This window comes from Falco rusticolus, chromosome 1 (assembly GCF_015220075.1).
Source record: "Falco rusticolus isolate bFalRus1 chromosome 1, bFalRus1.pri, whole genome shotgun sequence".
Classification (NCBI taxonomy): domain Eukaryota; kingdom Metazoa; phylum Chordata; class Aves; order Falconiformes; family Falconidae; genus Falco; species Falco rusticolus.
In genome coordinates this window covers 8,838,264-8,850,426 of record NC_051187.1, presented here as the reverse complement: position 1 = coordinate 8,850,426, position 12,163 = coordinate 8,838,264, and positions in this window count along the sequence as shown.

Sequence of the window (12,163 nt, the reverse complement as noted above, 5' to 3'; positions counted from 1 at the left end):
CATGGAGGACTGCTGTCTGAACAAGCACTGCTGCAGTGGAGGCTGGGCGTTGTGTGTCAAACTGTTTGGTCTGACAACATCTCGCTCAGCACGCCTAACAAATAATTCCAGTATAACTGACAGTCCCATTTGAAAGCTGCAGTTCTTACAGTGGGTGTTTTCAAACATCCTTTGTCTCTGCTCATGCTGGAAACGCATTTGCTTCACCTCTAAGCACCTTGGGTTCAGTGCTGAACAAATGCAATGCCTACCTGCTACTGAATGGACGGTTACGGTATCTTTGTTCTCTCAGCTAAGGAGGGCCATGCAACATCATCCACAAGAGACACCGTCCCCTTAAACCTGTGAGCAGGAAATACTCTCTGTGAATCAAATTTAAAAATCTGGAAGGGAGGAAGGAAGGGAGGAAGGAAGGAAGGGATTATGGATGCTTTGGTGAGACACTGGCATGTCACCTCTGCTGTAGGTCCTGCTTCAGCAGCCAGTGCTCTCTGCCAAGTCTACCTTGCTACACACTAGCTTGAAGCTACATGTTCCATGTTGCACAGCACGCTGGCGATTCACAGGGTGCACTGATCCCTACAGGCATGCTCTGCTAATCCAGAGAGCATGGCTGATAACAGCACCGGCATGCTGCAAATCCCACAGGGAATGCTTTTTCAAAGTTATCTACCAGAACCACAAATGTTATTCCATCTTTCTGGCCTCAGCAGAAGAGTGGTAGATGCAGCTCTGCATCATGGAAGCATTTTGGAAACGGTTGAGAGATGGTCTGACTCCATCCCAACCTTTGATGTTTCTGGGGGTGGCTTATTACTTTGCCAGGGATGTGTTAATTATTGAACTTAACAGTACGTGTAACACTTGCATGAAACAATGGTTCCAGCAGCAACTGGAAGAAAAACCCACATTGGCTGGGGACAAACACTGTGGGGCTCCAAAAGTCCCAAGAGCTGAATGCCTGTCTGAGGTAGGAGCACATTAGATGTGCCCCGGCACACAAGGTGTGGGACAAGAGGCAGGTTTGCTTCAATAGCATTTTCCTGTTTCACACTTGGTATTAATAAAGACATGCTCAAAGGCTCCCCGTGCAATTAATGCTGATTGCATCGTGGCAGCATGCGTGGGCCCCAGGTGAGGAAGGGGCCGGGCAACAGCCACCCCCAATATCCCAAAGGGGATGGTCCAGCCTGGGAGCTTCTCTGCAGCCGAGGCTACAGGTGCAGAAGTGCCCTCGGGTTGCAGTGCCTTAAGACCCTCTCCTCCCTCTTGCTGACAGGGGTGAAGCCTCCTCTCTGCTTCTGCCCTGGCACATGGCAACGAGCTATCCATGACTGCAGGAAGAGAGGACTTTGGAAGGTCGGGGACAGATACTTGCCTTATTGAGGTGAGCTGTGCTTCATGCCCTTGGCTCTGTGGATCCCCTCCCCAAGGAGGAGTCTGTGGCTGGAATGTGACATTTCCTTTGTGATCCAGCTGCTGAGGCTGTCCCACCAGCACGAGCCTGCCAGGGACCTGGGTATCCAGAGGCAGAAAGGTCTGGTATAACCTATGTGCAATCAGAATTTTCCAATGGGCACCTTTAGGTAGATATTAGGTCCTGATTAATTAGTTATATGAGCATAATGAGCTGGAGCTGGCTCCAAGCAGCTCATGAAGGAAATAAAAATATAGCTTGAGAACTGAATGGTGCAGAAATAACCATAAGAGTTGTGTGGAACTGGACACGCACAGATGAGGTGTATGATAAGGAGAGTTGGCAATGGCTCAAATACCTGGGATATGGGCTGGAAAGTTGGGGTTATATGTAAAAGGAAAGGATAAGAAAAGGGGCAAGGACATTTGGCGATAAGAAGGAGATTGGACTTTGCTTTGGGAAAGAAAAATAAGAAAAACTGATAAATGTTGGGTTTGGAAGATTGCTACAAGTCAGGGTGACACCAAAAGTAAAGGAATACAGGTTAGAGGTGGGAAAAAGTCACAAGAATATTTGCTGATTTTTTTCTTTATTGTAATAATTGATAGGCTTGAGGCTGTCTTTAACTATGTGAAACAGTCACAACTGTGATTTGTATAAGCAACTATGGCCATTGTTGGAGGAAAATGCCAGATCAGTGCTACTGTAGGCTGTACACCTCAGCTTTGTCCCCTGTATAGCCCAAACCAGGACTGCAAGCACAGTCAGCTGATAGATGCTAGACAATAAAAGTTTAATATTAATAAGATTATGCCTGACAGTTCAAAGGAGCTTTTTAGAACAGGAGACCCTGACCTTTAGAAGGCTGAAACGATGGAGATTGTCTATTGTGATTACTCAGAACTGGGACGTACGGAACCTGAAGCAATCATCCTTGAAAGAAGAAGCAAAATAGCGAGGTGATCAAGGTACAGAACAACTTGTGGAGACGACTGTCAAGATAGGAACTGATAGAAGATTTATTGTGGAATCAAGAGATTATGTAATGTTTAGGTAGATACTATAAATATGTGACTGAAAATCTTGTAAGCTTGTCACTCTCTGCAGAGGTGACCCAACGCTGCTGGACTGATTAAAACTGCAAACCTAGAGTAACCCATAAGAGTTCGAGTCTCTTCTTTTACAGCCATAATTATTACATTATTAAAACTAGATTTTTTTATTTCATTTACTAGTAAAAGACAGTTTTAGCAAATAGCATGACATAAGGAAGATCGTATCTTTGTTTTTTTAAGCAGCATTTAAGGTCACTGTAAGCATCTTGGATAAAGGAAAAGGTTTATGAAGAAATATATTGGCAACTGAGTTCTCTTTTGTTTAAAAAAAAAAAAAACACAACAACCAAAAAACAACTTTCCTGGCTAGCATTTTCTATGCTAGCATTTCTGAATATGTAAATTAAAATCTGTGTACAGTTAGTATAATTTGGGGGGGAAGTATGTGCCTGTCACTCTGAAATTATATTTTTAGCAACTAAAATAAAACATATTTGGTTGCTATTATTACAAAACTATTTGTTCCCAGTCTGTTTTTTATTTGTTCACTGACTATAAAAAATATGTTTTGAATCCAATAAGCAGACCTCACAGCATTCGTACAGAGAGCCATCATATTAGTTTGCAAATAAATTTACAGAATTTACATCTGATTATTTCTTTGAATAGAAGATGAGTACTCCATAGTTAAAGGTTTTCTTATTATTTTTTTAAAAGCAAAATATTAAACTACATTAGTGATTAACATGCTGAACACTTATGGTGGTGATGGTGTTCAATAGCAACAACTCAACCTGTGTATTCTGCCAGGCTGGATATGCCCAGAAGAAGTCAAGCAATAGCTTAATTACTGTCATTATGTCTTATATACTTGTTTAGTTCTTCTGAATCTGGAAATGGCCCTTATTTATATTGGGGAAATACCTCTCATTCATTCATATAAATGAAAGTATATTTCATTTCTCATTTATTTATAGTCTGATGCCATACCTTGAAGATTAGAATCATCTTGTATAAACACCCTGTGTAGTCATACTGCTTACTAGCTGGTAAATAATGCAAAGGTCACTGACCTTGAAAAAAGCTCCTGGTCCATAATTACCATAAAGGAACATCTCTGAGAGAAAGTTTTAAATAGATGCAGCTGGTGTACTCCAGTGGAGTTGCATGGATTGCAAAATCTCTTGGAACTATAATAATACAGACATCAGTGATGTGCCTTCTAAGTGAACAAGCACTGTTTCATTGGCAGAATAAGATTAGCTGAAAATATGCCTGTTCCACAGAAACCAACTTCTACTCAACGAATTCTGACAGGCCAAATTCATCAATCCAGTTCTTCATGTCTTGCAAGTCTCTTCAAACTCCAGAAGAGACTAGTGGCTGAAAAAGATCCTGTCTTTCTCATGAATGAGACAAAGGTAGAAGTCTGTTTAAGCATCTTATCCTACGTACCCGCGTAGCCCTTTGGAAGACACGACAATGCTGCTATGAACAGGCTATTCAACATACATAAAGGCCTCAGAATGAGGACGCTAATAGGCAAAATCCAAGGTTATGTATGTAAGGCAGGGCGTGCGGCAGAGCACTGACATGCTCATTCCATGCCAGCTCTCCCCGGAGGCCTCTAGAGGTCACCCTGCTCCAGGAGGACACAGGCGAGCTGGAAAAATCCTTCAGGGAGCATCGGGGAGCTGACACGGATGCAGAAGGCAAAGGTTGCACCAGCATGCTTGGTAAAGCAGTGATTGAACGAAGCAGTCTTTGCAGCTTGAGATGGATAGGAAATACTCGCACCAGGTTCAGGCAAAGGGTAATTTAGCTGTACTTTCCATTTGTAGTGTCTGAGAGTCACACATCAGAGTTATGATAATCTGCCTGCATCATGATACCTCTCCAATTCTGTGACAGACAGAGGGTCAGCTAAGGAACATGTCGCCTAACACCTTTTTCTGAGACATTTGCATCCTAATAGAAATATCATGTTAGCAACCCTAATTTCCCTTCCATCCACCTCTCTGTCCTTCTCTGACTCTTTTTTGCCACCTGTTGTCCCTCTGCTTTCTGCACTTTACTCAGAGTCTTCTAAGCCTTTTTACTTCATTCACCTGTTTTGTAACTGGAGTCACTCAGCTGCTCACATTTTGTGAGAAGGAAATGGCATTCTGAATGTCACCTAAGAATTACTTAGTATCTGCTGTGGAAATAGGAGTGTGTGCATTGTTCACTTTGGCTGCACGTTCAGTACTGCCCATTTCCAATCACAGGTTGCACATTTTTCTACCTTTCTAATCTCAGATGGCTGTTTCAGGACCTTTCCAAGGCACTAAGTTGCTTTAGTCTGTGCGTGGGACAGAGTTATTGCTGGAAAACGAAGACTTCATGTGTATGAAAGTCCATTTTCCAAATTCCCACTGTGAAGACATAGAATGTTTGCTTCCCTTTTTATGTGGTAAGGCTAAATTACAAATGCACAATGTATTGCATTTGCAGATACTAGTTCTTGAGGGCAAGACCAGGATTAGAAAAAAGGATGGATGTGTTTGTTACTGCCTTGTATGAACTGTAGCACAAGCTAGTCATCATCAACAATATTCCTGGGAGATTTGCATTTAGCCCCAGACATTGACTTTTACATATGTACAAATATTATTGGTCCCAACTACCTTTCTTCCTAGAGAATCACTCCACACCTCACACTAGTAATGGTAATTACTGGGTTATCTCAAGAAGGTTCAAAATTTCATCTCTCCCCCAGCCCTGCCCCAGCACATGAAGTCTTTATCAGGAACATTCAAACAGATTCTTAGAGGGCATCTTAAGAAGGTAATACAGAATGTTAAGCTCCATATTTAACAGATGAGTTCCATGGGGGATATAGAAGGTATTTCCTGTAATTAATTTAATATGATCCAATACTTATCAAATCTAATGAAGAAAGTGTGTCCTTACCATTTCCAGGTCCCGTTCAGAGCAGCATGTTAGTTGAAGTGTAGCAATGAGAAGATTTGCTCTGAAGGATTAGTGTTCTGGCATTTCTGTATGTCATCTGCCAACATTCCTAGGAGCTCTCCTTTTACCCAGGGAACAGCAGAATGAAGCTACACTTCCTACATCATACCACATACACTGATGGTTTACAGGCAATACTGATCTTTCCAACATGCTCTTGTAATTCTGAGAGCGTGGCTATTGGTATTTGCAAGTTGCAGGTCACCCAAAGATTGGGTGTATCTTTTTGATACACTTTTTGAAATGAGGGTACCAATCAGCTCAAGATAATGCAGATTTTGTTCCAGATCCCTTTTTATGGAAAAATGGTAGGCTGTGTTTTGTGGATGAACTACCAGGAGTAGCAAGGACAAGTACTCTACGCTCAGCTGACTGATCTCTGAAATGGAATTATCTTTGCTATCCAGAAAGAACTGTGTTAAACTCAACTCATTGCCCCATGTCAATAGTAAATGCAGATTAATCTCCTGAAAACTCTTTTTTCAATGTGATCTGTCAATAGTCTTAAACCCCACATAAAGAAGTATTCTGCTCTCCCTTGTGATGAGTCATTTTATTTATGGGATACTAACTGGGCAGAGTCACCTTGTTAAGTTTTCTGAAGTCTGCTCAAAACCTTAGCTTCCCATTTTTCTTAGATAATTAGTGAGGAAGCATGAAGTAAGTAGACATAACCTCTAGTTCCAATATTCTTTACAGAGCTACCCTTGAAAACACCACAGCTGGATACACTCCAACTTCTATTGGCTGTCTCTTAGGAGAATGACGTGAACCTCTGATCAGTTAAACCGGGCTTGAGGAAAAACTGTCTTCTGATCCTTCTGCCAAAACTTATGGTTTCTCTTTCTATTTAATTTTTCCTCAAATCATAGATTTACGGTGATTTCTTCTGAACTGTCAGTACACAGATCTAGCAATGTCTATAGCCTGTAGTATCTCATTACTGCCTACTCTGTTTACCCCTGCCACAATGAAGTGTTAACCTACTCATCCATAACAGCTGAATGACCTAGCTCTGAGGATTTTTAATCCCATAGGTGACATTATTCATTTCAACCTCCCCCTTCATGTCTGAAACCTTTACATTTTCCATTGCAATGTATGCATTCACATTTTAAAAATATTTAGGTGGTTTTATCATATAACACTTTTTGAACCTTACAGGTCTTGTTCCAGATCCATTGTGAATGTCAGGTCATCACATAACACCTGAACGTATGTAATGACTTGATCCACATGACTTAGGACTGCCTTCCCATAAATTCCCAATGAGATCTGTGGATCTCTCTGACCTTGCATTCTTTTGACCACGTGGTCAGCAAAAACTCACTGGTGCATGAACAAAGAGACCAACCTCGTACCCGCTGGCTGTCTTAGACATAGTACAGCTTATTGGATTGAATATTTAGGAAGAATAATACAGTTCCTCATCAGCAACTGAAGAGTCTTTTCATCCAACAGGAGTGCTACAACTGTAGTACTGCCAGAGCCATGGTTGATTGGATTTTTAACTTTACTGCAATGCCTATTACACAAGGTTTTTTTGAGAGAATACTCTGCTTCAGATCTGCCCTTCTCTCTATGCAAAGGATTGGGCTCTTGAACCTTTTATGAATAAAGCATCCTGATGTTTACCTGGCTTTGATGTGGATTTTAGGTCATTCTGCTGGAGTATAGATCAGGTGGTTTAGGAATCCCTCTTTACCAGTAGATTAGCTAACTTTATATGACAATAATAAAAAAAAACCAACCACATTTGTGGCCCATGAGCTTGCTTCAAAAACTGGTGTACAGCCATTCTTCTTGGACTTTGAAGAAATCTCTGGGCATAATGGCCTGTAATTCTTACTTCAAAGATTCAGATCTCCTTTGGTGATCTTTAAGTGGCTTGATCATGGTTTCCTCATGTCTTCAGTTCCTTCTGGTTCTATCCTGTACTTTTTTTTGCTTTATCTTGCCTTTGTTCAGCTATAGCTTTTGCTATTCTGGTTTTATTCAAAAAAATTTGTTTTCAGTGTGAGCTGGGCTGAATGCTTTCAGCTACATGGAAATGACAATGACTGCCCAGTCTGGGTTTATATGATTTGAACTGGAATTAACAATTCCAATCTTCCTTCCTTCATGGTGTGTTAACGTTGATCTGTGTCAGTATTAGCCCTTTCAGAATTTTCCATCACAATGCTTTTTTCTCTATGAACAATAACATTAACATTCTGCCCTGCTGCTCTTAGAATGTATACCAAACCTGTTTAGATAACGTCTAGAAGCAGTTTATTTCTTGGCTAATGAGTCTTGCTCAAGCAATCTTTGATCCTGAATACACCTACCTAACATATCTGTAACCACTTGTCTGTGCAGCCTCATTACTGAGCAGTTTCTTCCTGTTTTACAGCAACTGTGTGTGAAGTTGTGCTCTACTCTGCTTTTGTGCTTGAAATCATTGTACTTCCTGCTATCTTACCCTTATAAAAAAATCTTTCTTCCCTTTTCCACCATTCCCATCCCTAAATGCTTCCCTTTTATACCCTCTAACACCCCTGATCTTGTCACAAACAAACCGTCAAACAAGCAGATATAGAATCAGCCAGTTGTACTGCAGCTGCACATTTGTTGGGCATCCTTAGGGTTCGGCTCCTTCACAATACCTTGCTAAGCAGCCACGTCTTAGCAGGAAACAGACCCAGGTCTGCTAACTGTTCTCTTGTCTGCTGCTGTGGTCCACAAATCTTCAAAGTTGAACACTGGTCTACATGAAGCAGCCTGTATCCTAATGATTACAGCACTTCCACAGTATGTTATTTGCTGGTCACTCAGGCTAGGGAGAGCCCACAACACAGCCATTTCACTGTCTCAGCATGTGCTGAATTGCTAGGCGTTTCCGCACCATACACTTGATTACATATCCTGGAATCCCGATAAGATTTTCAGATAACATTCCATCTGACCTAGATCCCAAACGATTTAGTGAGCAAAAAGGCATCTGTCTTGCCAGGTTAAGGCTGCTTCTGGGTGAACATAACACCTAATGCTAAACATCTAAGAGCAGTTCCAGCTGTCACTTATTTAGGCAATACGAGGTTTAACTAGCGCTACAGAAAAGGCCGTCAGTGTTGCATTTAATAGAATTTAGGCAGTTGCCAATCTCCTCTACTTGTAATATTAAGGTTTATAATAGCAGAGGGTGAGACTCTCTGCTTGTTCAGTGGTCCTGTGCCACTCCCCCTCTAGGCTTGTTTTCTTATGATAATGCTAACCTTCTAGCTGGCCTTAGCTGGCCTGGAAGAAGTGCAACAACCACTACTAAAGATGTTTTGGCAGTGTCTTATATAACTAGTGAATGGCAAGCATGTTTGGAAAGCTCCACAGTCTGACTGGCTCGTAAGACATGAATCTTAGCATTTCTCATCTATTTTAAACGCACTAATTAACCAGTCAGTGTTGACAGATAGGAAGCTTGTTGAAAAGTGAATCAGTCAAAGAAGAAGGGAGAAGAACTCTTCAAAATAGATAAGATTCAGAAAGGCAAATTGTCCTACTTTGGAGTCTTATGTCTGCTTGTCTAATACAGTCTGAGTTACTAAGCCAAATTCTGACACATTTAGACACCCATTCCCTCGGGTATCAGTGCAGATAGAGAAGACATCTAAAGATCATTTGGCTTATGAAAGATACATATGTAGTCAAGAACTCTTTTCTAGTCAAGAGTTGTTGAGTTTCAGAAACAACTTAAGCAAAAATTTCATCAAATTCTCAAGCATTTTGTCTTCTGAATAACAGAAATTCCTGGATGCCTGTGTGAGGCAATGTCTGGATGATTGCCAATGAACTCCAAATCTTTGCACAAAATAAGTGCAATGGTCCCCTTTGGACAATTATTGTGACATAATTCTAAAAATGTTCTGTTCTAATTCAGTGTCATCTGAATAATTCCATAGGTCTTTGATATTCTTTCCTTCTGCTGTGTTACTACTGTGTGGACAAAAGGATGGCACAAAACTGTGTTCTCTCCCAGGGATCAGATCTGGAATGGAGATGGCATAACAGCAGTACAGACAATACTAGCCTGGGGGTGTCTGCTGTTCTGCTCTCCATACATCGTGTGTGAAGAAAAGACCTGGGATAGAAAGAAAATTGGTTCTTTTTTTGTCCCATCTTGCAAGGGGAGAGCTGTCTTGCTCTCACTGGGTATTTCTGGGTAAGTAACAGTCTGTACATCTTTCTGCCTCAATGCAGACTAAGCATTCTTTGTTGGCCTGTGAATGAGTTAACCTTGATCTTGTGTGTTGTTAGACTTGTCTGACACCCCAGAAGCAATGTGTGTACTTCTTGGTGTTTGATTATGACAACATAAGTCAGGCTAAAAGAAGATATGCAGTGTTCCTCTTTCTCTACAATGCTGGTTGGCCTGACTTTGAAGAGTTTGGTATCTCTTGAGGGAAAGGGAGTACCAGCTTCCGCTCACCAGAAAACAGTATCCTTGCAGACAGATACTGGGAACTCAGCAAGCATAGCTGTTCAGACCATCCATAATGTTCCTGCTACGGACAATGGGAAAGGGTTGTTCTTCCTCCTCTGTAGGAACAGGTAACCAAAACTACAACTGCACTCCCAAGAACCTCTAACGGAGGGATAGCAAAGTGTTTCTGAGCATAGACCGTGCTGATAAGTGATATCTTGCATTGTGAAGTTCAGGAACATTTCTCCCATGGTTTTGCTAAATTAAGGCTTGTAAGGCATTTGGTATTAAAGGCTGAAGGACAAAGAAAGTGCTGCAGCCATGTGACAGTTGTACCTGTGCTTTGCCTACTATATGATGCTGGTGCTTCTTTAAGCAACACTGATGCCACCTACAAGACCTCCCTCTAGCAGTATTCAAGGGAGGACAAAGTGTGTGTTTGGAGACCATATCTACCACCTCAATACTGCTGTCGAGAAGGGAAATCCACACCTCAGGGCAAAATAAGTGGTGGAGAAATCTCTCTCCCAGGCACTTTCTTATCTGATCACATGAGAAAATCTTCAGTCTCCTGTATCAAAGAACATTTTTTCCTAGCAAAGAAAGCTGAGGATGTGATGGAACAGGGTACAAGAGGGCAATTCTGATGGGCATTTTCAGAAAAGTTTGTGGGAAAAGTAGCTGGTCTGTATATCACATAGAGATTTCTTCCTAGGAAGACTTCAGACTCCGCACAGCAACAGTAAGACCAACCCTGAAGGAAAATGTTAGGAGTATCACAAGTCATGTGTGGGTACATGTGGGTGTAAGTGAGTACATGTGTGTGCATGTGTGCAAGGAGAATATTTCTTAAAATGAACTTAGGGTGTCTGAAACAAACTTATAAATCCTTCAGTTCTTATATTTGGCTCAGATCATATTCCATGTGCAGCTGTTAGAGCCAAATGTTTCGCTCACTCCTCAGAGAGCTCAAAGCTCTCCTTCATATCTTAAGATGTCAGCGAAACATTAGCTTCTTTCTGTTGAAACCAAACTCCAAGGAGCAATGACACTAGCATCCATAAAAATAACTGTCTGGGCTGGGGTCCTTACAGGAGTACTTGTTGTTAGATTCTTGAGCCCAGTATAGAAAAAGCATTTTCATAACATGTCAGACCCTGCAGGGCCCCTATTTCAGCTTGGTCCATTTTAAGAAGCTATTGTACGCTTCTTGTGTGGCAGGGAAAGGCACAACTTGGATGCTCCCAACTCAAAACTACTGTGACTTCATGCACTTCCAGGATGTCCTTTGCGCCTTCTGCCTACGGTAAACACGTGACATAAGCCTCTAAGAAACAGTATTTTCTTTGAAAAGAGTTGTCATTATTACTACTGACTGACAGCTACAGGTCCCACTTGGGATCAGCTGAGAAGAGGCCATGGCACGGAGAGCCTGGAGCCCAGGTGCTGCTGCTCTGGTGCCAGGGCAGCTCTGCTCCCTGGAGGGAGGATGCCCCCCTGCACGGGCAGGAGGCTGGGCACAGGCAGCTCCAGGCGCAGCCGCTGCGTGTGGCACTCCATGCATCCATCATCTCGTGGCTGCTGAGCCATGGCCTTGGATGCTCACTGGGTTCAGACGCTGAGATGAGCACAGCTGGGCCTGCTCACAGCTGAGCAGATTCTGCTTGTGGGGTGCAGTAGGGACACACCATTAGCAAAGCTACTGGAGCCCATGAGGCACTGTAGTTTGTGTGTGAAAGATCTTGTTCTCTGCCTTTTTGGTAACTGTATTCTGATCCAGAGCCCTTTTGTTCAATTTCTCTTATTTATCTCAGAGAGAGATTTTCTCTAAAATTTCTCCCGTTTTTTAAACAGAATCTCTATTCAGAGTTAATTTTGGCTAGATTATTCAGACAAGACCACTTCCTATATCTATCAAAAGCACACTACTGTCTCTTTCAGGCAGTGAACATGGATTCATAGGCACAGATGTAGCAGGATAATACTTTCTGGGGTTCACAGGAGGCTGTAGTCATAATTATAGTGTGAAACATTATGCTCATTCACTGTTAGTGCATCAAGTGAATCTTCTTGACTGATACAGCTAGAGACAGCCTCTGCTTCCTTCATGCTAGAATCACATTGCTGGCTTGTCAAAGTGAGACTCGCTAGTACCATGAGGTCTTTCTTCATTGCATTGTCTAGATGAAGTCTGGTGAATGTAAAAAGAATATTGGAATGATG